Source organism: Phyllobates terribilis, unplaced genomic scaffold (genome assembly GCF_046119375.1).
Source record: "Phyllobates terribilis strain yellow unplaced genomic scaffold, ASM4611937v1 Scaffold_360__1_contigs__length_1932075, whole genome shotgun sequence".
Classification (NCBI taxonomy): Eukaryota; Metazoa; Chordata; class Amphibia; order Anura; family Dendrobatidae; genus Phyllobates; species Phyllobates terribilis.
In genome coordinates, this window is record NW_027363120.1 from 1,600,324 (window position 1) to 1,606,323 (window position 6,000).

At 43.2% G+C, this 6,000-nt stretch overlaps 1 pseudogene; it reads right to left on the reverse strand.

Annotated features, from left to right (window-relative positions):
* LOC141222279 (dynein axonemal heavy chain 12-like) overlaps positions 1-3,604 on the reverse strand; it is a 186,554-nt pseudogene extending 182,950 nt beyond the window's left edge.
* Positions 3,605-6,000: the final 2,396 nt, after the last annotated feature.

Sequence of the window (6,000 nt, forward strand, 5' to 3'; positions counted from 1 at the left end):
CGTGGTGTAACCTCGTAGGGAACCCAAACCTCAAAGCAAAATCATTGAATATCTTCTCTGCCGCTGTTCAATCAGCTTTATTGGCGGTGGCATATGATTGGGCAAATCGAGTAAAATGGTCCATCACCACCAATATGTATTCTCCTATGTCTTAAGGTTAATTAAGTATTTGATCCTATGGCTCTCCTCAACAGTCCCCCCTAAATACTTTATTAACCTTTTGTCCCTACTGTGGTTCCCTCACCCATCAGTGCGTGATCACCCCCCTTGCTTGGGTGATTGCAATCTGTTGTCCTCCTAGAAATGAGTATAGAATGGCACAACACACAAAATAGAGGATATGTAACATTTTGTAGAAGGTTCTGATGGAGGCACGAACTTCTTGCAGTGGGAGGCGTGTATCCACGTCGGTCTTCCTTCAAGTTTGACTGAAGTAGGAGTGGTCAGGAGCATTTGGTATGGACCCTCAAATCTCAACTCTAGGGATGTATTTCTGGTGAACTTCTTTACCAGCACGTAGTCACCAGGTTGGAAAGTGTGAGTACCTTTACTTAAATCTGGATCTGTTATGGATGACAAAACTCGTGCATGTGTTACTGACAATTCTTTAGTAAGAGCAATGACATAATTTACGAGAGTATCACTTCCTAAGGCTAGCTATTGTGGAAAATATTGACCCAACCTTGGAGGCCCCCCAAAAAGAATCTCATATGGTGTGAGTTTAGCGGGACCCCTCGGAGTGTTTCTGACTGAATATAAGGCAATGGGCAAAATGTCTGTCCAAGGAAGTTTTGACCTCCTGACTGGCTTTCAGTATTTTGTTTTACAAGGTGCAATTTAGCCTTTCTACTTTACCACAGCTCTGGGGGTGATACGGAGTATGTAAACCCAAATCGGCCCCTACCAATGTCCATAGTTCCTTAGTCAGTGCTGCAATGAATGCGGGTCCTTGGTCACTCTCAATTACCTCTGGGATTCCATATCTGCACACTACCTCAGTCATCAGTCTCTTAACAGTCACTCTGGCAGTAATATTGGTTACTGGATAGGCTTCAGGCCATCCCGAGAACATGTCAGTCACTACCAGTACATACTCGTACTTCCCTACTTTTGTCATTTGAATATGATCGATTTGAATTCTTTGAAAGGGATAGAGTGGTTTAGCCAAATGTTTCTGAGTTACTTTCTGAGGCGGTGCTGGATTGCATGTTTCACACACAAAGCAGGACTTGCAATATTTTTGGGTGACAGTAGAAATCCCATGTGCCATATAAGTCTTCCAAATCAAGTCATTCATCTGATTCTTGCCTCTATGGGTGATACCCGGTGCCCATTCTGTCACCGAGGGGTACAAATTACGAGGTAGACAGATCTTTTTGTTCTTCCTCCAGACTCCATCTTCATCCTTTAAGCTCCTGCTTCTTGCCACGACTTCTTTTCATCATCCGGTGTCTTGTCTTGATGTAAATGGATAAAACTTCATAAGAGAGCTTTGAGGCCCTTCTTCAGTGTCTTGAGACACGTCCACCGCTGCTTTCTCTTTTCTAAATGAATCCTGGTCATGTGTAACCACGGCATATCCCGGATGGAATCTTCCTGTTTCTTTTTTTTAAACATCATTTTTATTTGTTTTTTTCAGAAAAGCAAAAACATATAAAGACATATGAACCAAAGCCAGAATGCAGAATAATAAGGAGCCTGTCCATAGATCAGGCACACTGAATACCCGATAAGTTCAGGTTAGCTGGCTTACCAAATAATCAACTAAAGAAAGATACAAAGATTAAGTCTTGCAAAATACAGTCATCTTCAACCAAAAGAATTAAGTAAATATCGGTGATTTGTGTCAATTATCTCCCATGTTTTAGTTAACGCGTAAAAGTCCTAGGTTGTTGTGTAAATCCTCTAGTATATACCATTCTGTAGAAGTAAATGGTTTGACAATTTTATTCTTTTCAGTCAGAGAGCAACATGTTCTAATAAACTGCTTCCATTTTGATAGAAACTTGCCGGCTTGTTGTTCTTTGTTACTAAGGGCATCTAGTTGTTCTACTCCCATAAAATGTTTCATTTGGATTATTAGCTCTGCTATGGGGGGAATGATAGGGTCTAGCCCAGGGGTCTCAAACTCAGCTGGGCATAGTGGGAATTTCAACGTCATCAAGTTGTTGCTTCCATTATTTAAAGAAAATGTCAGGGTGTATCTTTAATAAATTGGATTTCATGGCCGAGTAAAGACTAGATATTGAGGGAGTGCCTGTTGGGGATGATAAAATTACATCTAATTCGTTTTGAAAGGTCTCGAAGGTAACATCCCTTAAGTTTGACATAATGGATAGTCTAATTTGTTCAAATTGAAAGCCCTGCTGAAGAGGTAGATCATACCTATCCATACATTCTGGGTACGTCAACCATCTCTGATCGGTTGGGTGGATAAGGTGAGATATGTTATTTATACCTGCTTGCTGCCATTTAAAAAATAATTTATTTTCACTGCCCTGTGGAAATTCCGGGTTCCGCCATAGCGGCAGGTGCTTAGAAATTCTGAAAGAAAGGCCATATTTCTTTCTAAACGCTTTCCAAGCGGAAATGGTGCCTCCATAAAAGACTTTTACTCCAGAGCCTCCAGGTGTATAAAAGGAGAAACTCATTAAATCAACGATTGTTATAACTCTGGTCTCCTTTGTCTCCTCGTTTTGTGGGTCTCTTAGGGGACAGTGAGCTAGAGGGAGTTATCGCCTGGTAGGTCTGTTCAGGGCTGGCCCCTGGGCCTAGGAGACTGCTGACAAAAGATTCTGCCTTATCAGGTGAGATAAATTCCCGGAAAGAGCCATCTGTGTCTTTCAGGCGTAGAGTAGCCGGGTAGCGGAGTTGAAAGCAAATTTTTTCTTTGTGCAGTCTGGTGCATATAGAGCTGAAGGACTTCCTTTTCCTGGTTACTTCAATGGAGTAAAAAGCAAGATTTTATGGCCTTGAATGATCAATGGGTGGTTGATGCTCGGATAATGTCAGCTTTATCATTGAAATTCAAAAATTTCATAATGACCTGTCTTGGCCTGGTTGTATTGTAAGCTCCAGAGACAGAGGGTGGAGGACCAATTCTGTGGACCCTTTCCACCTTTTTACTTTCAGATAGTTTTAGGGCTTTTGGGACTTCGTTCTCGCATAGGGGTTTCAGAGTGTTCTGAAGATACGATTCAGGTAGACCCCCCAAATGCAGGTTGCTTCTGCGAGAGCGGTTCTCAAGGTCATCTATACGGTTTCTCAGTATTGTGTTTTCACGAACAATAGCCATTATTTTGGAATGGTCCTCATTTGAATCATCTTCAATGTTCGATACTCGTGATTCTAACTCAGTGAGCTGTTCGGCTTGTTCTTCCTGTCTGGCCTGAAGATCCATCAGAGCAGTATTTAGTGTGGATTGAATTAAGGTTTTGATTTCAGGAAGTAGCCTAGCAGTGACCTCAGCCGCTAGTTCCGAAGGGTCCATTTGTGATTCCCCGTTCCTAGAAGTAGAATTGCGGGGCGTTTTAGGAGGTTGATGTAGATCCCCTCCGTCTTCAGATTGGGCGGGCTGTTCCTCTTGGTCTAGAGTAAGAGCCATATTATGAAGATTGGAAAAGTCAGAGTGATTGGAAAAGGAAGATAGTTTTTGCCTGCTACGGAGAAGGTAGCGGTCCATATAGGCCAAAGATATTGTTCAAAGACGACCTTCAGCTGTGTGAAAATTTCAAAAAAATTCTGAGCTGCGGGGTCGAAAATCAGGAGCTTGGAGGCGATGTACGGGGGGGAGAACATGAGCAGATAGATAATCAGAGATCACATGGTCAGCGCCTGAACCGGAAGACTCACAGAATCATGGTTTGTAGACAGTAGTTACTTCATGATAAGAAATGGAGGGATCGCCAGAGCAGGTTATCTATTGTCCAGTAATAAACTGAATATGTGAGGTCAAGTCTGGTTATTAGATGACCATGGAGAGTTGGGTGGTATCATAGGAGTAGTGAGTGGACAATAGTTGTAAAAAATTGAGACTGCAATATTCCTGTGGGCCTCAAGATGGCGTTTGAAGTAAATGATAAAAAAAAATGATTGTTATAATTCAAATGTCCACTGGATGGAGTTTTGATGTAATTAGCAATGGAGGACGGATATTTGGAGTTTAACAAACTCCCATATTACTCCACTGATGTAAAAAATGACCCTGTAGTGAACAGAGTATAAAGGAGAATTATCACGGTATTGATGCTCTGTTTGGGCCAAATTCAAAGCGCAAGAGTAGCCTCAAAAGTCTCCGTTGCCCGGGACTATCAGCCTCCCAGCCCCGCACTACACACCGTTGAAGGGAAAGTCCCGACGACCCGCTCTGCAGGACTCCACAGAGGACGTGGTGCACTGCACGCAGGCAACCCTGATGTCTCCGGACCCCTAAGGAGGACGAGGGCGAGGTGAGTGTCTCTTTTACAGGTGATCAGGGGGTGCCGGTCCGAAGCACTTACCCCTGGCTAGTAGAGATTACTGTCAGGGGAGTGCAGCAAGAGCGGAGACAGGCTCCAGTGATGCGTCTCCTCGTGTCTAAGATGTTGGCGGTCCTCAGGCCAGGACTCCGCCTTCTGCTTGAGGCTCCAGTATCACGCACAGGGGGATTCCAAGAGCTGGTGCAGACTGTATGACCTGTTTAAGAGCGTAGAAGGCTTCCACGGATTTGGGACGTAGTGGAAAAGCTGACGTCTTGAGGTCATCGTACAACGGTTGCATCAGCTTTGAGGCATCTGGAATCCATTGGTGACAATATGTGATAAGTCCTAAGAAAGCTTGTAATTGCTTAGGTCCTTTTGGTAGAGGAACGGTCTCAACAGCAAGTTTCCTTTCACCCGTTAGATGTTTCAGGTTTGGAGAGAGACAGTGGCCTAAAAACACAACTTTGGGCTGACACCACTGGAGAAGAGCCTGAGAGGTGACTTGGTGAGTTCTGTGCTCCTTGTGGTAAGACTGTCCAGGTGTATTGTGATCCTCTGTAAGTGAAGGCAAACAGATACCAATCTTCTGGATGCAGTGGTACACTGAAGAAAGCATTGACCAGATCGATGACACGTTTTGCATCTGATGGCATTTCTGACAATGTATGTGGATTGGGCACAATGGGACTTTCTATTACGATTGCCGCGTTAACAGCTCGGAGCTTAAGTTTTTGGCAGAACTGAACATCAGAGTCCCATGTGGTGTCACTGACAAGTGAGGCATCATTAAATGCAGTGTCCATAACAGGCCAATATGCATCACCTGCTTTAAGATTTGCCAGGGAAATGAGATCTTGCCATGTGGCGGAGTAATTCCTTTGGATTTGAAGCATGCTTCTATAGAAAGGCATCGGCTGTTTTTCTGGATCTGGGAGTTGGTTCAGCAGAGTAGCAGCTTGCTGGGGTGTACGCACACTTTTCCGGACTATTGGAATTTGGTCTCAAAATTCCGGATTATCGGAATTTAGCTAAAATATAAATTTTAAGCCTTCTGTGTATCCCACTTCTGACACCAAATGTTTTGCCAAGTATTTAAAGGGCTCGGATACGGCTTTAAAGAAGGTGATTAATTTTTATTATAATTAAATGATTACAGAAAATAGGAAATGGTGTGATATTGCGTACACTTTTGCATCACAATATAAATCACAAAGGTAAAGTAGTTACAGCGCACACTATACAGGAAAAACTTCACCAGAAGCAACATACATCATCTGTCCAGAAAAATATCAGCTGTGAGAAGCAAAACAGCGAAGACAGAGAAAAGTCCTGGGATGAATCCACACTGCAACGTCAGGGCGTCCCCTTTTAGTCCACAGGTCAACAGGCTTCTGTCTTAGCTGAAAACTTCACTAGCTTATATCTTGTTCAAAAACAAATGCTTGCGCAACCAAATGTTACACAAATTCTGACAGGTTCTATTTGTTCAATATAGTATCTTTCTTCTGAGTGGCCAGCTGTTCAGATGTCAATTAACTCC